The sequence below is a fragment of the Macrotis lagotis genome, chromosome 1, assembly GCF_037893015.1.
Source record: "Macrotis lagotis isolate mMagLag1 chromosome 1, bilby.v1.9.chrom.fasta, whole genome shotgun sequence".
NCBI classification, from domain to species: Eukaryota; Metazoa; Chordata; class Mammalia; order Peramelemorphia; family Peramelidae; genus Macrotis; species Macrotis lagotis.
Genome location: NC_133658.1, coordinates 489,259,839 through 489,285,742, shown reverse-complemented (window position 1 = coordinate 489,285,742; position 25,904 = coordinate 489,259,839). Strand labels below are relative to the sequence as shown.

The 25,904-nt window shown below is 36.9% G+C and overlaps 1 pseudogene; it reads left to right on the top strand.

Moving 5' to 3' along the window:
• Nucleotides 1–1,505: 1,505 nt before the first annotated feature.
• LOC141504844 (fructose-bisphosphate aldolase C-like) overlaps nt 1,506–25,904 on the top strand; it is a 38,505-nt pseudogene continuing 14,106 nt past the window's right edge.

The window sequence follows — 25,904 nt, the reverse complement described above, 5'->3', positions numbered from 1 at the left end:
TCAGCATCGTCATCTAGATGAAGTCTTTCCTTAACCTCCAATAACTAGTGCCTTCTCTTCCTAATCATCTTGTATTTGCTTTGCATATATTTATTTCCTTATATCTTTATATGCTCTCTTGTCTCCTTGAGAATAAGAATTTGTTGATTATACATCAAGCACTCAGAAAAAAGTCTAACAAAGAGTAGACACTTAAAAATGAATAGAGATTTATTATATTTCTACAATATCTAGGGAGACCTTCCAATCCAGATAATTGGGCAGAGCAGCCAGTCAACATGAGATGATTCAATAAAGATTTAAGTATAATATTAAATAATAAAAAGAATTAGTGTGCTCAACAAATTCTAGAGAGTCTTGTCATCCTTGGTCTGTTTCATCTATCTAGTAGGTGAATGACTTTCATGCCCATTATTTAAAAAATACATGATTTTAAAATATGTTTAAAGGCAAAATCTTAAAAGTGCCATAGAAGGAGGACATTTCATGAAAGTCTATCTCTCCAAGTATTTCTATCTTTCTCTTTTTGTTCATCTCCCCTTGTGTCTCTGGGGGGCATGTCTCTGATTCACTCTCCTTTTTACTGTCTTCCTTTAAAATTTCATAACTTTCCCCCCATATTTACACACACACACACACACACACACACACACACACACACACACACACCCCAGATTTGAAAGGCTGTGAAATTCCCACCTCCTAATGTATGCCCTAACCATATCTTCAACAAACCTAATGACACACAAGAAAGTTATATTTCAATATCTGGAAAACGGGTTCCATTCATCCTCAATTGTCACCACTACCATCACCATCACTACCCTGCAAAACATTTATGCTAGATGGTTCTAGTTAGACACACACACACACACACACACACACACACACACACACACACAGCACCTTTTAGGAACTTATCTTTTAAAATTGACCATAAAAATACAGACAGATACTGACTTCATACTTTAATCTTAAATTAGATATAGTCTTATCTTATTTACTTCTGTATATGTATCCCAGAAAGATCACATATCAGGTAAATATTTAATGGAACTTTACAGGGAAACTTTTTAAAAGCAAAGAATTTTTGGAATGTGAACTCTCTCCCCCTTGTTTAGATATTTTGCAAATCTGGGTTTCAACATCATTTTTTTCCAGTGTAGGACATAACTGTAAGTTGGTTGAGTATATGTGTATCAAAAGTTTTTTTTAAATTATAAAAGTGGTAATTGACATTTACATAAGTCTTTGAGGAACTACAAAATACTTCATATTATCCAATTTGAATCTTATGACAGTACAAAAAGTAGATAGTGCAAGTATGATAATCTGTTTCATAGATGAGAATTATAAAATTATAGAAACAGAAATGATCATGAGGTGAGGAAAATAAGGTCAGAGAAATATAGTGAGAGACTATTACAGTTAAGTGACATGCCCAGTTCTTCTGGTCCAATCCAGGATACTCTCCAATGTGTCAGAGTTGTAAGAGTTTAGATAGGATGATACATAAGAAGAGAGTTCCGGAACTTTCAGGAAGCAGTGAAAAATCTAGCAATTCCATCATTTGGGGGTTAAAAACCCCCCAAAAGACCCAACAACCAACACAAACTTTGGTGAAGGTGGAGCAATGGTTAGATTTTCCAACTCTTTTCTTAAAGATAGAAAAAAAACAAAACATGGTTAGCTTTATCAGTATGAGAATGTATCAAATAGAATCTTCTCTACCCACCCCTCCAAGCTGGGCCAAGTCTCCTCTTGTGTAATTCTTTCAGGCAAAATCAGAAAGCAGCAGGAATGACTGACTGTCAAAACAAGGGAGAGTTTTTGCCTGCAGGAAAATTGAGGCTGTGGTGGCAGCTTAGCTCATGCCAAGCGAAATACCAGTTAGAAGATGTTGCTGGCATGTAATTTGGAGGATAACTTTGTTAATGCTTGAGGTTATTTAGAAAAATACCTTTGGTCATGTGCTTTCCAGAATGTCATGTATTTGCAATGAATCATATTTACCATGCTTGAGGAATATTAAATTACAATCCTGTATTTGCTTCTTTTAAAATATGCTTCCTCCTTTTTTCTGGTTTCTATTCAAACACAGGAAAGTATCAACTCAATTTTTTTTGGTTTCTTAGAGGAATAATTCTACAGCTAAACAGTTTCCTACAAGGATGAAGGAACCAAGATCCCAAGGGGAAGCCTTTTCAATATTGTAATGACAGCAGTGACATTAGATGACATTAGATTATCTTTAATAAGCAGAAAAACAGCATTTACCTGTTCATGCTATAAAGTAATTTGTCCCAGCAATTTTAAAACTGCACCCAATTTGTAAACAATCTCCTCCTTGCCCCCTCAACAGAAGCAGACAGAATGAGTTCTGATTAATCCAACAAGCTTAGTTTATGCCACCATTTGAACCTTGATGTGTTTGTGTGTGTGTGTGTGTGTGTGTGTGTGTGTGTGTGTGTGTGTGTTTGGAGGCATGAGTCACCCTTTCAAACAAGGATTCACAGTGGAGTTTCCAGTAGTAATGTACTTAGTGCTAGTTTTGCCATTTTTAACTCCACAAGAACTCTTCTCAGGCATTGTGATACCTTGATGGAATATGAAAAGAGACACCCTCTTCAGAGATCACAGTGAGATGTCTCACAAGTGATTGAGTACAGATGCACTAGCAAAGGGTAAGAAGGCCAGTGTAATCACATCTACTGAAAGTGGAAGCCTGGCGACACAGCTACTTTTGCTAGGAAGCCACTGTTAATATCTGGACCAGAATAACTGAGAAGCCTAGTACTGACCCAAAGTAATAGGAATTCAGAGTCTGACACCTGGACATCAGAGAATATTAATAATTATAATGATAACAAGACTATGTAAATAATTTTTTCTTTTATTTTGTCAAAGTGTTTGTACATTGATAATCTCATTTAGCCCTCATGATCACCCTGTGAGGTAAGCAGAGAAAGTATTATTTTCAGTTCCTTTATATAGAAAACACTTCCTGATCACCCCAATTGCTCTTTTAAAAAATTTATTTATGGCAACAGGGTTAAATGACTTTACCAAGGTCACACAGCTAGGTAATTATTAAGTGTCTGAAGCCAGATTTGAACTCAGGTCCTCCTGACTCCAGGGCCAGTGCTCTATCCGCCATGCCACCTAGCTGCCCCAATGCCAATTGCTCTTAATATCTTCTTGGAAATTATGGTTTACTTATATTTTGCATATATTTTTTGTTTATATGTTCAACCAATAGAACACAAGCTCCTTTAGGGCAGGATCTGCTCTCATTTTTATCTCTATTTCTAGCACCTGGTATAGGACATGTTATCTTATTAGGTGCTTCACAAATATTGATTGATTGATAAAGAAATTGATGTTCAGGGGCGGCTAGGTGGTGCAGTGGATAAAGCACTGGCCTTGGAGTCAGGAGGACCTGGGTTCAAATCCGGTCTCAGACACTTAATAATTACCTAGCTGTGAGGTCTTGGGCAAGCCACTTAACCCCATTTACCTTGCAAAAAAAACCTTAAAAAAAAGAAATTGATGTTCAGAGAGACTAAACACATCCAAATAGTCCACAATTGAGATGGACTGGTCAATTCTATTTCTTTTCCTATTTATCTTGTGATCATAGTATTAGCGAAAAGATCACTGGATTTGAAAGCAGAAGATGGAGATTTGAATTCTAGCTCCATCATTTAAGAACTCTCTGATCCTGATCAGATCCCTCAGTTCTTTCAGTTTCAATTTCATTATCCATCAAATGAGGAGTAGATTAAATTATCTCTAAGGTCTTTTCCAACTCTAAATTGAAAAAGAATTGATTCTTACCATCTAGGTGACTCAGTGGATAGAATGCTATGTCTAAAATCAGGAAGACCTGAATTCAAATCAAATTATTTGCTAGCTATGTAGCCCTGGGTAAATAAATTACTTAGTTTCTGTCTGCCTCATTAAATAGAAAATAGGGGTTATTGTGAGAAACAAATTAGATAATGCTAGTAATGTGCCTTGAATGGTGCCCGACACATAATAAATGCTAGCTATTATTATTTTCTTTGTTTTGTTTTTGGATTTTTTTACAAGCTAATGGATTAGGTGACTTGCCCAAGGTCACACAGCTAAGTAAATATTAAATGTTTGAGGTCAAATTCGAACTCAGGTCTTCCTGTCTGCAGTGCTGGTGCTCTATTCACTGTGCCACCTAGCTGCCACTATTGTTTTCTTTGTTAAGCATAAAAATAAATGAACAAAGAACCACAGCAGCTTTTCAATTGCTGTTAACTTTAGGAAAAAACCAAACACCAGTTCACACAGGTTATTAAAGCTACAAATAATTCTTTTTTTTTTTTGGTTTTTGCAAGGCCATGGGGTTAAGTGACTTGCCCAGGGTCACACAGCCAGGTAATTAAATGTCTGAGGCTGGAATTGAACTCAGGTCCTCTTTGACTCCAGGGCTGGTGTACCACCTAGTTGCCCCAACTACAAATAATTCTAAAAATGAAAAATAAAATAAAGCAAAATAAAATAAAATCAAGGAGCTGATGATGATCAAAAGCAAAACATTTTCTTTGTCCCATTAGAGGAGAGAAATGATACATGTGTTGAGGCTCCCTCTTCTCTTTAGTGTTGGCAAATCTCAATACATAAATTAGAGGCTACAGAGTGAATTGTAGCCCTGACAACGAGAGGTAACAGTAACAATGAGACAAATTTCATTCATTTCAGGGTTTGATGACTAGAACACAAGTATGGCAGATTATTGTCCAAGCTCAGAGACTATCTGTTGTTGGCATAAAACAATTCAGGGATTTTTGCTGCAGAATTCATTCAGGGGGGAGAATGCAAAAGATTGCTGTTATGTCAAACTCAGAGCACAACTTGCTTTTGAGGTCTTAGATCTGGAAAACAGATCTAAGGATGTTTTCTTAATAGGAAAAGAAAGAGAGCAGAAAAAAAGAGAAGGGTGGTCTTGGAATTGTGATATCTCACACAAGAGTAATTAGCAGAAGTACATCTAACCCTGAAAATTTTAAATTCCATAATATTCAGATCTTAGAGATTATCTAGTGCAATTTTTTCACTTTCCAGTTAAGGAACTGAGTTCCAGAGAAGTTAAGTGATTTTCCTAAGTAGCAGAGCAAGGAGTGGGAATCAGGTCTTCTCATTCTTGGATGCTCATGTACTTTTCTTTAAATCATCATCCAGGAATCCAAATATTGAGACAGCTCTAATGTAGTTCTTTTCTCCACTAAATTTGAAAAAGAAAATTCTCTCACAATCGGGCGACAGGGCAGATATCAGTTACAGCTTTTTAGATTTGACTGTTAGATTGACTGGGGAATATTTTGACTACAGCCCACAGGAATTCGAACATCATTTGGGAGAAGAATCAGGATCAGCATTCTTTTTTTCAAAAATTTATTTATTTATTTTTAATTTAAAAAGTTTTCACCTAATCTTGCTTCCCTCCCCCCAATCCCCCACTGTTAGTCTTTATGTTGTTTCCATGGTATACATTGATCTAATGAGAGAGAAATCATAGGATCAGAATTCTTGAAAGGCAATGAAAAACTAGAGTTAGAAAGCCCTTGATGGTGATAAGAGAAGTATATTGAAGAAGGGGATTCTCCTTCCCTTTATTTCCCTTAACACCAAGAAGATGAGAAAAATGATTATGTCTAGTTTGCTTAATTCATGTTCCTGAATTAAACAATTATAAATTAGTTTAGTATCTATGTGCTTTATGCACCAGGACTAATAATGTAAGATACGTTGCCCATGAAAGACAAAAATAAATACTTCAAAGGTGGTATGAATAGATGTCTCTGTAATCTGGCCCACCCTTCCCCAAAGGAGACCTTGATATCTGCTTTGATAGGAGTAGGTTGAAAGCAATGATTGTATGTTTGATCCTTTTCTCAATTATCTCCAATAGGAGTATTAGGATAGATTTATATCTTTCTCATTCCCCCTCATATTTCTTATTTAGGCAAACAATAAATTCAGAACAAAAGTTACTTTTGTGGTTAAGAGGAACCAAGTTCACATTGTTGGATTGTTCCCTTTCCTTCCAACAATGGTTACACAAACTGACTTCACAATTATTGAATACTTATCTAAGAAAACAGCAAGCACAAATCAGATAAGTTTTGCAGATTAAATTTTTTTAAAAGTAAATATGCAAGGGGTGGCTAGGTGGTGCAGTGGATAAAGCACCAGCCCTGGAGTCAGGAGTACCTGGGTTCAAGTTTGGTCTCAGACACTTAATAATTACCTAGCTGTGTGGCCTTGGGCAAGCCACTTAACCCCATTTGCCTTGCAAAAACCTAAAAAAAAAGTAAATATGCAAGAAACAAGAAAAACCTTAGTAGACATATGTGAATGAATGCTTTGTGAAGTGAGCAATACCAGGAGAGCAATCTATACAGCAACAATAATATTGTAGAGATAATCAACTATGAAATACTAAGTAACACTGGTCAAATAAAAAAAATCCACTGTAGGGGTGGCTAGGTGGTACAGTGGATAGAGCACTGGCTCTGGGGTCAGGAGTACCTGAGTTCAAATCCTGCCTCAGACACTTAATAATTACCTAGCTGTGTGGCCTTGGGCAAGTCACTTAACCCCATTGGCTTGCAAAAACTAAAACAAACAAACCAAAAAAAACCACTTAAAAAATCCAGTGTAATTCTAAAGGATTGGTAAAACATTTTTTTCTATTGAAATTTTTTTAGAATGTCTAACATATAATTGACATGATTTCATAAATACAATGGCTATTATATTTCTTGTCTTCTTGTGGGTGAAAGAGAAATTGAAGGAGGGAGAGAATTTGGAACTGAAAATAAAAACAAATTTTAAAAAATACACAAGAATGAATGAGATCTTTATATGGGAGCAAGTTGAGATCTCATCTCAAGTCGAGAAAGACCCCCCATCTTACACAAGGGGAAACTCTCTTTTTAAAATGTCTAGGGAGGTAAGCAGGAAACTAGGAACATATTGAAGAGCTAGTTTTCCCTACATGTTGGTAACTTTCAAAGTTTTTCTCTTCTCCTCGGAGTGCCCTTCTTATAGAATCTGGTACTATATGTAACTCCCTCCCAAGAAAATCTGCTCCTGAACCCACCTCTTAAATACCTAGCATTTTCTGTACCAAGAAAGAGTACTATCTCCTCACATATAGTGGTAGCAGCAGACTAAATGCTCCTGCTCTGGTTGGAAGTCCAGGTTACAGAAAGAATAGTTGAAAATGTATATGTAGCATTTGGAGGTTTACAATCCTGTGCAAGTATTACACTGGAAAGATTCCTGGATTTGTAGTTAAGAAATTAATGCTTACATTCCAGCTAACCTACTTAATTATATTATGCGCCTTGGTTACCCTGTCAACTAGCATATAAATGTTATACATGCTGGAAGATAACAGTTCCAGATTCAAAGTAGTTGAATGTATGCTATTTCATACCCTAGAATAGAGTATTGGTATGTATTTTTGGAAATGATCTTCAGGCCATCCCCTAGTACCCAGCAGGAGTTTTGGCTCTGGGGATGCTGATTGGAAGGATTTCCTAAATTTAGGGGAGATAGAATAGTACAGTAGCAAAAGTATAGGGCTGGATCAGAGGACCAGTTTCAAAAGTAACAAGAGGAGAAAGAAATTTTCTTGCTATGCACCTCTCACTCCCCATCCCCAAAAGGGAAAGGTGAAAAGCAGGTTCTTTAGAACTGAGTTATTTCTTCATAATTGCCTATCTTCTAGACCAAAAAGATATCTGGTAGGATAATTTTCTATCCAAGTCTCTACTTCTTAGCTCTCAACCCTTTGATTTGCTCAAGTTGGTACCCAGAGAGATCTAAACCTAGGCAAGTTCACAAGACCAGTGTCTTGACCCTTTCATTTACAAACGGGTCACTCAAAAGCATAACACTCCTGTGGTGCAAATGAGCTACTTAATCTGAAAAGTATTCACTCTTCTATTTCATTGTCTCTGTTACCTGACCCTTATATTCTGTAATTTCATGAGACAGATGGGGAACTTAGTTGATCTAGGATTTTCTGATACCCTGCCTCCTCCATTTCCCCTGATACCTTGTCTCCCCATTTCTCCCCATTTCACACCCCCCCACACACAAACACACACACACACACACACACACACACACACACACACACACACACCTCTTGTTGAGTCAGATTCTACTTACTTCTCCAGCATAGCAGCTTAACCACATATTTTTAGACTAAGGCCTGATGAATTTTGCTAATCTGTGTCCTTTAATTACCTACATGATTTTAGGCAAGTCACTTAATGTGCTTTCAGTTTCCCCATCTGTAAAGAGAGCTAGAGTAGGCAATGACAAACTATTCCAGTAACTTTGCCAAGAAAACCCCCTAAAGGGGTCAAGAATAATTGGCATATTTGAAAAAACTAAACAACAACCAGTCACCCACATTTTGTTGCTCTGAAATTGCTTGACATCTCAATAGTGGAACTAGATTTCCAAATACTCCAAATCTTCCCCATCTTCGATTCCTGAAGAACAGTTTTTTTTTACTTTAGTCTAAAGAAATTGGGAATGGAGAAAAGATATAAAAATATATCCAGAATATGAATGTGAATCAGGTTAGGAATAGATGGCTTTATATCATATAAAAGGGGGGAATGCTAAGCAATAAGAATTGCAGAGTAATTACAATCAGCAGACAGACAAGCTTCATTGATAGTAAATAGTTTAATCTTATTTTACAGTGCTGTTGTGAAGAAAACACTTTGTAAACCATACTTGACTGATGTGTTATTATTACCAAATGGAAAAACCTATAGAAAAACACTTTGTAAGCTGTAAAACATTATATAAAGCAAGATATTATGACATACCGAGTCTACCATTAGGAACAATTTAGTTAGCTTAAAATGTCATTATAATGACTGAACTAGTTGTCGGGTCTATTGTTTTCATGTCTTAAGGACCAAATCAGACAGTTTACTTCATGGTATAGTTTATTTCTTAGTACTGAGTCTGTGCTAATCAAATAAACCTTCCCTCTTCTCTTCTGTGGTGGATATTTTTTATAACCTTTGTTTCTTGATGGATCTGTGTGCCAGTCTTTTTCTTTTTTGAAATGGAACTCTTTTGTTCAGTAATTTTTCAATCATATCTGACTCTGTAACCTCATTTGGCATTTTCTTGGCAAAGATATAGAAGTGGTTTGCCATTTCCTTTTCCAACTCATTTTACAGATTAGGAAACTGTGTCAGATAATTACAAAGTGTCTGAGGGTGGGTTTAAACTCAGGAAAGATGAATCTTCCTGATTTCAGGCCTAGTGCCATCTAGATCCCTCCCTAAGTTTTTCACAAGGGGCCCAAGCAGCATGATGGGAGTTTCTCTCTAAGAGCTCCTGAAATTGCATATACAGCAATGGAATCTATAGACTACTAAATGAAAATTGTCTCTTCTCCATCATGCTCATATCACTTGTATCATTCTTCTTGGGTGATCCTGCTTTGGTAATACAGCTTGGTCTTTCCACTCCAACCATGCACCACTCATTTGCCATTTCGGTAGCCTGTAATATTAATCATTTCATTAAAAACTGGTGTTGCATGATTTAAAGACATACAGAATAATGAGAAGAAAGATGACATTAAAAATATAGGTTTGTTTATTTTTTTTAGGGAGAAGCTTGTAGCCATTAAAAGTATGATAACTTAAATGTATTCCAGCTCACTGTCCCATGTCTAATCATTACTTTGCCCAGTTCACCATCCATCTTTATTGTCTATCTACTGATAAACCAACTCTTATGGTTGGTTTTTTTTTTTTTTTAGGTTTTTGCAAGGCAATGGGATTAAGTGGCTTGCCCAAGGCCACACAACTAGGTAATTATTAAGTGCCTGATTTGAATTCAGGTACTCCTGACTCCAGGGCCAGTGCTCTAGCCATGGAGCCACCTAGCCACCCCCATGGTTGTTCTTCTAATACCACCAAGACAATGTCAACTACAACAACAACAACGATGACTACAACTGCTTCTAATTTGATCAATAAACATTTTTTATTCCCTTGGTTTTTCCTTTATAGATAGCCAAACTCCTTTTAATTTTTCCCTTCCCTCTCCTGCCCTTTCTCTCTCTCCTTCTCTTTGAAAATCTTCTCTTCTCTTTTTTCCCTTCCCCTTACCTTCTTCCTCCCTTTTAGTTTTTTTTTTTTGTTTTTACAAGGCAATGGGATTAAGTGACTTGCCTAAGGTCACATAGTCCATAACCATCAAGTATCTGAAGCTGGATTTGAACTCAGGTCCTCCTGACTCTAAGGTCAGTGCTCTATCCTCTGTGTCACCTACCTGTTCTTTTCTTGGTTTTCAAAAATCTTTAAGCAATTATGACTGAAGAAAGACTTAAAGATTCCACCTTCCCTATCCTCATAAGACTCTTCCCCACATTGATACAAAAACTAGAAATCTCATTTGCTGCATAGAAAAAATAATCTCATTTGAGAGGAAAATTTCCAGTTATAAAAAATCAAGTATTTGCTTTATATAGGTATTTTAAATAAAACATAGAGAAAAATGGACTTTGAAATTATCATTAAGAAATCAAACTCTTGTGATATACTCTAACTTGACACTCATCTGGTATCAGTAGTTCAAGTATATTTTGTTTATGTTGTGTTTGTACTCTCTAGGGCACAGAAAAGTTCTATTCCAATTTCTCATTATGGCACAGAGGTGAACTCTTATTCTCAGAGGCTATGTCAGCAGAGGGCAAGAGCTGGAAGGTCCTGCCATGCTGGAAAGGCTTTGAGAATGTCTCCGGCAATAATAGTCAATGTCAGCTTTGCTGAGATGAGCCCAGGTAAGCATATAAAGTTTTATCACCAGAAATCTAGTTGGCAGCCCAGGAAACAAAGAAATATACTGAATGCCCCTTAGACTGTATGCCCTCCTTCTGTTTCCTCAGTGATAGTGGTAGCACAAAACAGGAAGTAGGTACAAAGAATGCAATTGTTTTTAGACAATTTACAGATATTAACTTGATTATTGGTGCTCTATATTTAAGGTCATTGTCCAGTAACCAACAAATGAACATACTTTTGAAGAAACTAATCTTATCAATATTGTCAGTCTTACTGCTAACAAAAACAGAAGACAAAGGGAAGTTGAGGATAAATGGAAGGATGATCACAGGATCTCCTCAGAGAGGCAAATAAAAGATTTGGTAAATTTTTTTTTAATAGTATCCAAAGGTAACCAAAAAAACCCCCTTTTCACAGGGCATTTGGTCATCTTAGGTTATGTTGACCATAAGTATTTTCAAAAAGGCTACCATGAAAAGAGTTACAAGTTGGAGCAGAATCTACTTCAGTGAATGAAGAGATGAAGAAATTTGATGAGTAAGCATTTACTCTGATATTTGGAGATTTTAATAAAATGTGGGAAGAGGTGAAAGTACTCTTCCCTCCCAATATGATTCAGGACTAATGAATGAGACTAATGAATGACCAAAGTCTTTTAGATCACTTTGAGACCTCATTCTTTTGCTTTCATTGTGAAAAGATTCAGTCAACTAGCATTTACTAAGTGCCAATGTATCAGCACTTTGCTTATTGTTGGAGAAACAAAGAAAGGTAAAAGATAATACTTACCCTCAAGGAGCTAGTAGTCTAATGGAGGAGACAACATGCAGCAACTATGTATAAATAAAACATAAAGAGGAAAATTTGAAAATAATACATAGACAAAAATGAAAACTATTCATGCTTACAGGCAGCATATATCCTAGCAGATGAGATAAAATGTGTGTGTGTATATATATATGTATGTATATACCTATATATAATGTGTGTGTATATATACATGTGTATAACATACATGATGTCCCAAAAGTCTTAGTGCAATCCTAATCTACTAAAGCATAAAACTGCACTGAGACATTTTGGGACATTATGTATATGTGTGTGAGTGTGTGTGTTCATAGATATATATTTTTTGTCTTGCCTAATAGAATGTAAACTCTTTGTGAACAGGGATTATATATTTATATAGAATAGCAAAGATTATCATTAGAGGTAACATAATTATACATAATATATTTTGTACTTTATATAAAAATAAATTAAATTCTGTTTTATATAAATATACTTCTACATTATAATATATATCATTACTTCATAGATGGTATATCATAGATTACTTTCATAGATGAAATATATAGATATAACTTTAGATAACATATATTACAAATACATACACATAAACAAGTGTGTCAAAAGAAAATCAAGAAGGTCCTTCAACTCATTACAGGGATATCCTGAATTTATGGAGGATGGAGATGGGAATTACATAAGATAACTGAATATAGATGGGTTATATTCTACATTTTTGGAAGGAATACCCACACTAAGGAGATTATATTTTAAATTGTATATTTATATCTGAGAACACTCTGTAAGTACATACTCTCCCATCAACCTAGTCTCCTCACTATCTTATAAACAAATCAGGATTGCTCTTTTTTTTGGCAAGGCAATGGGGTTAAGAGACTTGCCCAAGGTCACACAGCTAGCCTATGCCTGTCTGTTGCTTGTCTTTCCTATCACCTATGTTTTCCTGCCCTCTCCCTTTTCCCTTCTGCCTGTTGATGATATTTGTTCTTTGTTCTTTTTTTGTTTGTTTTGGTTTTGGTTTTGGTTTCTGCAAGGCAATGGAGTTAAGTGGCTTGCCCAAGGCCACACAGATAATTATTAAGTGTCTGAGGCCTGATTTGAATTTAGGTACTCCTAACTCCAGGGCTGGTGCTCTATCCATTGTCCCACCTAGGGGCTCCTGTCCTTTGTTCTTGAAGAAGACCATGACATCAGGACGGTGATGCCATGACAAGTACATAAATTGAGTTTTAGTGAAGGGGGTGCTATGCTACGTCACCAGTCTTACTTTCTCCTCCAGAGCCATCTGGGTCCAGATAGGATTCAGGATGGTTGGAAATGACCCTGGATGTGAGGCAATCAGGGTTAAGTAACTTGCCCAAGGTCCAACAGCTAATAAGTGTCAAGTGTCTTAGCTTGGATTCAAACTGCCATCCTCCTGACTCCAAGGCCAGTGCTCTATCCACTGTGCCACCTAAAACATCATCATCATCATCATTCCTCCAAATGTTCCTTAAGACCCAACTCAGGTTCTGTGTTCTTTGTGAAACCTTTTCTGTTTACTATGACCTTTATTGATATTCTCTTTCCCTCTCCTGAAATTTGATAATATTTATTTGTTCCACACCATGCAGTTATATATGGTTTTATAATGTTCATTTTCATTACATTTTTGTTTTCTTTGCTTAACAACTAGATCATAAACTCTGAGAAATTTCTTGATAGTATCTCCCTTCCCAGATCCATACCTGGCATACTGCTGAGAATATACATGGTCCTTAATCTTTAAGCATGTATGATAGAGTGGAAATTCTGCAGTTAGAAGAGGACACCAATTCTGTCATTAGAGGAGTTGACCATACTCATACCCACATATATATATGTATATGTAAATATATGCATGTATATGTTACTCATATGTAAATAATGCCTTGTCTGTAAAATAAGACAGTTAGATCAGATGGCCTTTGAAGTCACTTCCATAGAATGATGGTGGCACAGTGGATACAACACTGACCTTGGAGTCAGGAGGATGGCAGCTTGAATGAAACCTAAGACACTTGACACTTCCTAGCTGTGTGACCTTGGGCAATTCATTTCTTCTTGATTATCTGGTATCCAGGGTCATCTCCAGCTATCCTGAATTATATCTTGCCACTGGACCCAGACGACTCTGGAGGAGAAAGTAAGATTGGGTGACTTAGCAAAACATCCCTCACTCAAATCCAATTCATGTGCTTGTCATGGCATCACCTCCCTGATGTCATGGTCTTCTTTGAAGATGAAAGAGCAGAAAAATATCCCTTGATTTCTCCAGTGTGGGAACTTCCCTCATTTATAGCAAACTTCAGCTCTCTCAGAGTTGGCAGATGGTTTTCAAGATTTTGTGGGGGAGCTAAAAAATTTCATCTTTATGACTTAAAGACATGGAGAAATCAGAACATAACATACTATAGGACCAATACTCTGAATCTTTACTGTTTAGAAAGACTTTACAGTACACTAGAGGATTTGTAGTGACCTCCTTATTAAGATGAGGCATCAGAGGAGGACTTCAACATATGAAAGAGTCAATAAATACCTGTAGATTGTATAGGCTAATTGACTGATCTTTTGCCATTTGCTCTGCTATGATTTAGGGCAATACAATTGACCTAAGTCACCTGAAATCCGAGAAAAAGATGCCTTTGAACTTGGTCCAAGATGCCCATGTGTTTATATAAGAAATTATTTTCTAATCCCCTTGAAGTAATCATTTTATACCCTAAAGAACTAGTTTTATAGAATTTTAAAATTATTGTGAGTTGCATAACTGTTCATCTTGTCCTAGAACTATCCTACTCCCTCAGAATTTACCTATAGAATTTGTTCCAAGACCTAGGGAAAATGAATGCTAGAGGCTATTATTCTCCCTTCATTCATTATAAATTTGTTTCTCTGTAATTTTTCTAAGTGGCCTCATTGTTCTAAGATTATGCACCTGGATACCAAAGTGGGAGTGATTAGTGCTTACTATACCTTGTCAGAATGTGGACTATTCTCTTTGAAATCACACAAATTAATTTCTTCTTCTGGCTATTCCGTTGTAGATTAAGACCTTTCTATGTCTAGACAGTACCGAGAAAAGAAGATATTTGAAATTTATCCAGTTTGTTTGAACAAATTAAATCAATAATCTTATTTGTTGAGTACCTATTGTGTTAGGTTCTTCTGGAGATGCAAAGAAACAATGGAAAGAAGACTGCATACTGTATATTTTTAACTAAATCACTTAACTTCTCTAGAGCTCAGTTTTCTTACCTATAAAACGGGAATAATAATACTGGTGGTACTTGCTCCCTGAGTTGTTTTACAGATCAAGCAAAATAATATGTTTATAGTCCTTGTAACCAAAAATACTGTAAAAATATAAGCTACTATTATGCTATTATGCGATTCCTCTTCAAGGAACTTATGGTTTAGTTTAGGAGTTAAGGAATAAATACTTAAGGTGAATCAAAATCTTAAAAATGATTGCTAGCTACCACAGACACACATATGTGATAGCTAGAATTTATATAATGTTTGATGGTTTTCAGAGTTCTTCATAAATATCTCATTTGATCCTCACAACTCAGAGCTATGTGCCACTTTAGAGATGGAAATAAGGCAATGAGATTTAGTGGCTTGCTCAAAGTAACATAGCTAATGTCTTTCTGACTCCAGGTCCAGTGCTCTATTCACTGAATCATGTAGCTGTATTAAAGGATGAATTTGGAACAAGGGACTGAGGTGAAGTATAAACCCAGATTACTACTAACTTTTTTAGTTATTGTTTTCTCTTCCCCCTTCATTTGCATAGGAGACCTAAAGGACTTGAGGACTTCAGCAAAACCATGACACAATTAAATCTCATGAGATTTCTTTGGCAGAGCACATCCTCAAATGGGATTTGAGAGGTTAAGTGGGAATTTCTAACCTAAGTCAACTAGTTGTTTATGATTAAAGTTTGTTATTCAGTACCAGAGACAGATTAAACATCACTGGACTCCAGTTAACTGAAAGAGATTCTTTTTATTCAAAAGAGATAAGCCAATGGAGAACAAAATTTTCCTTTTGAGGAGAAAAGTTGCATATGGTTCATACTTTGAGGGAAGTATTTTCTACTAATGGAGAGAAAAAAGTAAAAGGTATTTCCTTTTAGCTTGAGCATTGAGTGTGGAAAAAGATCTTTCTTTTTCACTAGGAGAACCAAAGTCTCTAAGCTTTAAATTAAAAGAAAAAAAGATGACAGAACTCATTCTTCTTCTTAGGGGGAAGATGTAGCACCTTTACTGATAGGTCCAGTTAAAGAAAGCTGGTAGCAGGGAGAAACTTATCACTGTACACCCAGAAGAGCAATATGTTGTCCATGAAACCATCAGAAATAGCTTATTATACATACACCCAAAGAATAGACAAGAGGCTGTTCTTTACCTCATTTCTTTCTTTCTTATCTTAATCACTGAATAGGTATGGACTCAGTCAAATTGAGATCTAGAAAAGACCTTAGCCTAAAGTCAAAATCTCACACTGAATCCAGAGCTGTCTCCAGTCTTGGTCTTCATCTTGTCACTGGACCCATATAGCTCTGGAGGAGAAAGTGAAACTGAAGAGTAAGCACAAAGTTCCCTCACTTAAACCCAATTCACTTGCATGTTATGGCATCATCTCCTTGATGTCACAGTCCTCTGAGAATGAAGGACAAACAATAGCTTTTTCACACATGGAGCTTAAGTATGTCTAATTTTACCAAGTGATTTATTTCTGGGAAAGCACATTCAGAGGTCAGTCCTTAGGAGGGAAAACAGGTTTCAATGACCAATTGGTATTTTATAGCAATCTAACTTGTCTGTCTTCTTTGATCAAAAATATTATATAATTAAATGTGAACAATAAATTTTGGCCTCTAAAATATTTTTAAACTTGTATTTCTGTAATACTGTAATACTGAAACTGTAATAATGAAAATTCGTCTCTTGCACAAAGCCTCCTTTTTAGAGATTAAATGAGAGAACAGAGAGGTGGGAGAGGTGCCATTTCACTTAGATACCTTTATTCAAGTCAATTTAGCAATTGAAAAGCATGCTTAGAGAGAACTCCTTTAATTGTTAATAGAATGATGGCTTGCCTTGTTATCCCATTAAGATCCTCATCCAGGTTTTACTTTAAAGGTCTTTTAGCTGATATCAGTTCTCTCTACTTTCTCCAGCCTTTCACTGCCCCATCTTTCCTGGGAGGGGGGGCACAAGTATAACAGTAAATCTTCTTTTTGATGGGTCTGGCTCTCTAGTTACCCTTCCCCCACCCTCCCCAGCACATTGATCAAGCTCATGATTTAGAGAAACATCAATAAATGTGTCAGTTAACCTATTTCTGTTTAGTTCATCCTTAAAGACAAAACCTCTGTCCTTGATTAAGACAAACTCTGGGAACGCCAACATATTTATTTCCAAGACCTCAAAACTTCATTTTGGGGAGGTGAAATTTACATAAGCTTTCTACTTAATTTTATTGTATTTGTGATTTATTTGGAACTAAAATGTAGCTCCTTACTGGTTGTTATATTTTCAAATTAAAATTCCAAAATATGAATATGACCAATGATCCTTTGTGTTCTTTATTAATAATGGCAATGGCAGAGAGGATAGAGGGCCAATTTAGGAGTTAGGAAGATTTGACTTCAAGCCCTGCCTCTGATTCTTACTGTGTTTCCATATGCAAGTCATTTAATTTTTCCATTGCCTTACTTAGTTCCTGACATGTAGTTAACAAATACTGATTATTGATTAATTGAGTGCTCTAAGCAATTGTCTAAGGTAGGATCTATAACCATTCTTGTGAAGTAGATGCCTTTGACAGACATTTTTAAATTTATAAGATAAAATAACTGGGATTACAAAGGAAACATTATATTGAAATATAATAATAAAAGATTACCATATACTCATTTAGAGTGATATATTATGAGTATATAATTACAATAAATAACATATTCATATGTTTATATTATAAACTATATTATATTTACATGTATTTTAAATTTTATTTTAGGCAATGGGGTTAAATGACTTGCCCAAGGTCACACAGCTGGGCAATTATTACATTTCTGAGGCTGGATTTGAACTCAGGACCTCCTGACTCTGGGGCTGGTGCTCTATCCATTGCTCCACCTAGCTGCTCCCAAAATATATTATATTTAACATAATATATTAATATAGTATATTTATTTCATGGAACCAAGGTTGAGAACCCCTCCTAAGATAATAATTTGCTGACCTATGTTGTATCCATATACAGATAAATTTGTTGAATAGATCCAGAGTAACAAAAAAGTAATGCCTTACATTTATATATAACTGTACAGTTACAATGATTATTCACACACACACACACACAAACACACACACACAGAACTTTACAGTTTGCCAGGCACTCTCTCCAACAACCCTATGAAAAGTGATTGTTTAAAATGATTACATTCAACTAGGAATATCACTTATACCATCCCTATCTTCACTCTAGTCTTCCCTTCCTTCTACTTACTAGTTTTCTAAATATAAAAGCTGAGGTAATTGAGTCTTTTGGCCATCTTGCATACAATGAATGTATAATACCATTTTGAAATTTGTTTCTGACTTCTAGTATTCTCTATTAGAGCTTCAAATATTTAAATTCCTCCTTTAGCTGCTTTTGCAATACTTTGATTAATTTCTCTAAGGTGACTTCAGTGAATTTTACAGTACCGCTGGGATCCTGAACATTTAGATTAGACATTCTGCTAATGCCATTCTTTCAGTGATACACAACCTTTTTGTCAATGTGAGCTAATAAATCTCTAAAATATAATATATGAGTTCATGGGTGACAGGTGTCAGCACCTCCTCAAGGAGTTTTCTGAAGTCACTAGATTTGCCAAAATTATAAGCATTTCTTCAAATAAATGTCCTTTATTCTTGCTCAAGTATTCCATTACCTTTTCATAAGAGTATAGATTTAGGGTTATATGTAAGGGATCTGGGAGGCCAAGCAGGCCAATCCCCTCATTTTAAAGATGAAAAAATAGTCCTAGAGAGGTTAAGAAATTTTCCCAAGGTCACACAAATCATAGTTAATAGACTCAGAATTTGAAATGAAGTCCCTTACTCCAAAGGTCAGTGCTCATTCACTGTGCTACACTGTTTGTTTTCTGACCATAGCCAACAAAGTATTACCATTCACCCCTCCCCCAATTCAGAATTGGATCTGGGCAAAATTACTAAGTGGAATCATAAGTTTTAGAAATGAATGAAAGTTTCTCTAGTCCAACTTACTCATTTTACAGGCAAGGAAACTGAAATACTAAGAAACAAAGGTGATTTATGCAAGATCAAATAGCTAGTAAGTTGCTTAGGCAGGATTTGAATACTGATCTTTGATTCTAAAAAAATCAGTGCACTTTCCATTAAGAAAAATTGCATTGTTCTTTGGCAGAAGACAGGGCAAAAAACGAGATAATGGCAACCAGTCTTACAACAGTGAAAGTGTCTGCATAAAATATTTGACATAGACATTAAAGGTTTGCAACCCTTTCCTGACTATATATTCATGGGATCATAAACTTAGAGCTGGGAGAGATTTTAGAGCTATTGAGTCTGGCCACTATATTGAACAAATGAGGTGACAGGAACTAAGGCTCAGAGAGAATAAATGACTTGCTTTGGGTCAAGAAATATTAAGTTCTGAGGAGTTATTGAAACTCAAGTCTTACTGACTCTAAGGCAAACATTTTATCCTCCTTCACTTTGGACTTAAGAGTTTTGATTGATACTATCATATTTCCTTTTTTCTCTTGCTATTATGTCCCAACCATGTGCAACTCTGAGGAGACCTCCAAAACAAGGTTTAAGTATGGCTTATATTTACGGTTTTCCTAAAATATGTGTAAGACTGTCCCTCCTAGAAAAAGTACTCATTGGAGAGAGTAGATAACAAGTATGGTACAACCATATATTTCTTCCATGGAAAATGCAAAAGATACAAAGGATTCAAAGCTGTGCCTGAAGAAAACATACAACATCTCCAGTAACCTATGATGCTCATTATACTCACCTTTAAGGTAAAGGTCCTTTTCTGGAATTGTTGGATACTTAATTGTTGCATTCTCCTTGAGGAACCCACTAAGCAAGTCATAAGGCAAAGTTTATTTCTGGCACCTTCCCATTCATCTCTCTCTCTCTGTCTCTGTCTCTGTCTCTGTCTCTGTCTCTGTCTCTGTCTCTCTCTCTCTCTCTCTCTCTCTCTCTGTCTTTCTGTTTGTCTCTGTCTCTTTCTTCCTCCTTTTCATCTTCCTCCCCCTCTTCTTTCTTCTCCTCTCCTCAAGGGCAATGGCAGAATCATTCTGTTCACCTCCTCCTATCCTTGCAACTCCTGCCCCCAACCCCATTACAAGAAGTAGTACATTTTTTATAGACCCAACCCAGTGAAAACACTTCCTAAAAAATTCATTCTTCTAGCTATATCAAAACATACCTGGAAGAGATCTCATGTCTCTGATCCTAGCCCCTAAAAATGTCTTGTTTCCTCTCCCTCCATAGATGCCCTTCCTTTCAGATACTGAAGCAGCTGTTTACTGCTTCCCCATTAAACTGCTGATGCCATCTGCTGAAACTGTCATCTGCTGAAGAGATGTGAACATGATTTTATGAGACTGTCCAGGGCCAGCATGCCTGGGGGCTAAATAATACATTTTTAGCTCTTGTTAATCAGACTTGTCACCCACCTGCCATACAGGTAACTCCAGTCTTTTGAGTCGAACTCAATTAGAAATGGGATGCCTTTGAATATCTTATTGACTTAGAAAAATCACAAACTAACATGTTATATTGTGCTTATTTCTTTTGTTGTTATGAAGTATTTTCCAATTAAATTTTATTCTGACTTGGTCAAGCCTTGAGTTGACATTTCTGAACTATTATCATACCAATTTTGAAAGCTTTTAATTAAACACTTTAACACCATGATACAAATGATATTAACTCCTTCAGGGCTATTTGAATTTTTTAAAAAGCACTTTACTTTTATTTTTTTCACATTACTTGTAGTAAAAATAAACATACTCCCCCCCAACACACAAAGAAAGAGAATCCTCAGGAAAGATAAAGTGGAAAAATAAGTGTGCTTCAGTTTGTATTCAGATGCCATCAGCTCTGTCTTTGAGATGGATAGCATTCTTTTCATAAGGCCATCAGATAAATTACTTCAAGATTTTTTCCCTCAGTTGCTATAGCTAGCTTTATTTCCCTCCATCTTCTTCCTTCCCACTCCTGATTATTCTATTCCCTCTCTCCTTTTTCCCTGTCTATCCTGTTGTATCTGCCTACCTACCCTCTTCCATAATCTTCCCTCTCTTCTATCACCAACACCTCTTTCTCTCCCTCCCCTGTCTTCTTTCTCCCAATTCCTCTCCTATTTTTCTCTAGGATAAGGTAGATTTCTATACCCAATTGAGCATATATGTTATTTCCTCTCTGAGTCACTTCTGATAAAAGTGAAGGCTCACTCATTCCCTCTCACCTTCCCCCCTTCCACTCCATTGCAAAAGCTTGTTCTTATCTCTTTTATGTAAAATAATTTAACCCATTCTGCCTCTACTTTCCCTTTCTCCCAGTACATTCCTTTATTGCCCATTAACTCCATCTTTATAATATATATTATACCTTCATATTCAGCTTCCTCCTGCACCTTCTAATTGCCCTACTAAATGAGAAGGTTAATATGAATTATCAGTATCATCATCCCATGCAGGAATATAAGCAGTTTAAATCCTTCATAATTTGCCATTACTTTCCACCCACTCTATGCTTCATTTGAGTACTGTCACTGAAGATCAAACTTTCTGTTCAACTCTAGTCATTTCATCAGAACAGTTTGAAAGTCCCCTATTTCACTGAATGTTCATGTTTTTCCCTGATAGAAGATGTTCAATTTTGTTGGGTAGTTGATTCTCAGTTGTAATCCCAGCTCTTTTGCATTCTGGAATATCATATTCCAAGCCCTTAAAGTAGAAGTTGTTAAATCTTGTGTTATCCTGACTGCTCCACAATATTTGAATTCTATGTTTCTAACTGCTTGTAATATTTTCTCCTTGACTTGAGAGTTCTGAAATTTGGTTACATATTCATGGGAGTCTTTATTTTGGGATCTCTTTCAGGAGGTGATCAGTGGACTCCTTTAATTTCTATTTTACCTTCTGCTTCTAGGATAACAGGACAATATTCCTGAATTATTTCTTTTTCTTCTCTTTAATAACTTTTTGAACTGTTTTTATTCATTTGACCTAAGCTAGTTTATAACATTTTATTTTCTTCAGCAATTTTTTAGATAACCTTGACTAAGCTGCTGACTTCATTTTCATGTTTTTCTTGCAGCTCTCTCATTTCTTTTTCCAAATTTTCTTCTGTCTCCCTTACTTGATTTTCAAAATCTTTTTTGAGCTCTGTCATAGCCTGATCCCAGCTTCTATATTTCTTGGAGTCTTTAGTTGCAGAGGCTTGAACTTTCTCATCTTCAGATTGAGTATTTTGATCCTCCATGGGACCAAAGTAATTGTCCATGGTCAGATTCCTTTTTTCTATTTACTCATTTCCCCAGCTTGTGCCTGGTTTGGGGGTGCTTCCTGAGCTTTTGAGTGTTATTAGGACAACCCTGCAAGGACCTCAGTATGTGAGGCTCTGACTGTTCTCCTGATCTGTTGAATGACCACTAGCACACCTCTCTGCTCCAGGGCTGTGTGGGGGGTCCCTGCTCTATAGGGGGGCCCAGACTTCGACCAGGGTCTGAATGTGGTCAAAGCCCCAGAGTTCTGTCCCAGGGACAGAGGACAGACCTCAGTACTCCCTTACCTCCACTCCCTTATCTTTGGTGGGCTGACCACTCAGGGTGCAGCTGCTGGGAGGCTCCTGCTGGGTGGCTCTGTGGACCTGCTTCTGTTTCCTAGGCTCTGGGCAGCACTGAGGATCATGGAGGGCCATGCTGGCCTGGGTTTCATGCTTGCTCTGCCAGAGAGATCTCCCTGCTGATCTTCCAAGTTGTGCTTGGTGCTCCCTGGGGTGCAGGTCAGGAAACTGCTTCTGCAGCTAGGAGTCAGAGCTCACAGGCACTTTGGGGTTGTTGCTGGGAGGGTTTCTTCACTCTGGTGCACTTCCTCCCCTCCAACCCTGTGGAGCAGTGTCTTCCTACTATTTTCCAGGTTACCTTGGACTGGACAGTTATTCCACTGGATCTTTCTGTGGGTTCTGTCTCTCAAAAAATTTAGTTAGAGTCATAATTTTAAGATTTTTGAAATATTTTGGGGAGAGCACCTAGGAGAGAATGTACTCCTGCCATCATCTTGACTCTGCCCCCTGAATTATTTCTTGAAAAATGAAGTCTAGATTCTTTTCCTGTCATGACTTTCAGGTAGCTCAATAATTTTAAAATTCTCTCTTCTGGATCTATTTTCCAGGTCAGTTGTTTTTCCAGTGAAATATTTCACATTTTCTTCTAGTTTTTCATTCTTTTGGTTTTTGTTTTATTGTTTCTTGATTTCTTTTTTCTTTATTTTTATATTTTTCAAGGCAATGAAGTTAAGTGGTTTGCCCAAGGCCACACGGCTAGGTAATTATTAAGTGTCTGAGGCTGGATTTGAACTCAGGTATTCCTGACTCCAGGGTCGGTGCTCTATTCACTGTGCCACCTAGCCACCCCCTTGTTTCTTGATTTCTCACAAAGTCATCAGTTTCCCTTAGCTCCATTCTACTTTTGAAGGAATTATTTTCTTCAGAGAGTTTTTCTATATCCTTTTCCATCTGATCAATTCTTCTTTTTAAGACATTCTTCTCTTCATTGACCTTTCAGACTGCTTTTTTTCCATTTGACCTAAACTGGTTTTTAAGATGTTATTTTCTCCAGGAAAATTGTCCTGATATCCTAGAAGCAGAGGGTGAAATAGAAATTGAGAGAAATTATGAATCACCTCCCAAAAGAGATCCCCAAATAAAAACTCCCAGGAATATTATAGGCAAATTCCAGAACTCCCAAGGAGAAAATATTACAAGCAGCCAGAAAAAAACAATTCAAATAGTGTGAAGTTACATTCAGGATTACATAAGATTTCACAGCATCTACATTAAGGGCCTGGAATATGATATTCCAGAAGTCAAAAGAGCTTGGCTCACAACCAAGATTCAATCACTCAACAAAACTGAACATCCTCTTTCAGGGGAAAAGATGGGCATTCAGTGAAATAGGGAACTTTCATACTTTCTTGTTGAAGCAGACCAGAGCTGAACAGAAAGTTTGATCTTCAAGTATAGGGCTCAGGTGTAGCATAAAGAGGGTGGATGGGAAGAGCTAATTATGAAGGATTTAATGATATTGAATTGTTTGTTTTCTTGAATGGGAAGATGATACTGATAATTCATATGAACTTTCTCATTTATAAGAGCTGTTAGAAGGAGCATATATAGACAGGGCACAGGAAGGAGTGGAATATAATGGTATAATAAAAAGATGGAATCAATGGGTGATAAAGGAAAGTACTTGGAAGAATTGAAAGGATAGGGAGAATGGGATAATATATTTCATGTAAAAGAGGCAAGAAAAACTTTTGCAATGGAGTGGAAGGGAGGGTGGTAAGGGGGAATGTGTGATCCTTCACTTTCATACACACTCAACAGTTTATAGAAATCTATCTTACCCTAGAGGAAAGGATGGAAGAAAGGGGACAGAGGCGGGGAGGAGGAGTGTAGTTGATGAAAGAGAAGGGAGATCATAGGAGAGGGTAATCAGATATAACCCACTTTTGAGGATAGACAGGGTGAAAGGAGAGAGAGAATAGAATAAATGGGGTTGGAGAGGAATAGGAAGAAGGGGAAATATAGCTAGTAATAGCGATTGTGGGGAAAAAATTTTGAAGCAATTCTCTGATGGGCTTATGATAAAGAATGAGATTCATTCCAAAGACAGCTAATGGAATCTGAATGTAGACTGAAGCACACATTTTTTCCCCTCCCACTTTATTTTTCTTTACGTTTCCCTATCTTTGTGGGGGGAAGGGGGATTATATTTTCTTTTACAAGAAGACTACTGTAGAAATGTGAAAATAAATAAATAAATAAACAAAAAGATTCAAATAAAAATGTTATTTTATTCAATATTTTTTGGTAATTCCCTCACCAAGTTGCTGGTTTTCCTGATTTTCCTGCACCACTCTCATTTCTCTTCCCAATTTTTCTTCTACTTCCCTTACTTGATTTTCAAAATCATTTTTGAGTTCTTCCATAGCCTGAGATCAATTTTTTCTTGGAGACTTTGGATAAAGAAGCTTTGACTTTATAATCTTCTGAGTGTGTAATTTGATTCTCCATGGGACCAAAGTAATTCTCTATGGTTGGATTTTTTTTCTTCTGCTGTTTGCTAATTTCCCCAGCATATATCTTGATTTTAAACTCTTTGTTAAGGTGGGACTTTGCTTCCAGGGGAAGGACACACTTTCCCAAGCTTTTATGGTTTTTGCAGTGGTTTTCAGGGACACCCCCCCGCCTCCAGAGACCTCAACTCTTTCTAGGTCTTATGACAAGCTCTGACTGCTCTCCTGATTTGTGCTCTGGTCTGTGGATGACCACAAGCACTCCTTTCTGCCCTGGAATTGTAAGGAGGTGCCATGCTTTGCTGAGTAAAGCTCCTTTTTTCCTGAAACTGGTCCAGATTGTGACCTGGATCTGAATATGGGCAAAGCAACAGAGTCCTGCCTCTGGGAGAGCAAAGAAACCTCTACAATCTCCCCAGACCCCCTTAAGATCCCTGGATTGAGTGCTCTGGGAAGCAATTGCTGGGTGGTTCCCTGCCAGGTAGATATGCAAGCCTGCTACTGGTTGCTGGGACTTGGTCTGTGCTGAGGTCTACACTGTACTGGGATCAGCTCTCACTCTGATGGGTGGAGTCTTCCTGCTGACCTTCCCAAGTTGTTCTTGGCAATTTCTGAACTGAGAAGTCTGGGAAACCACCCTACTGCAATGGACTCAGTTGCCCCAAGACACCCAGGTACACTGTGGGCTGTTCCTGGGTGACTGGATTCAATTTGCTCTGGTGGGGTTGGTGCAGCCCAGGTTGCACTGTTTTGCTAAGCCAGGGGTAACAGACCTTTCCCACAGATCTTTCAAGTTGTCTTGGACTGGAAAATTATTTCATTCAGTCTGTCTGTGG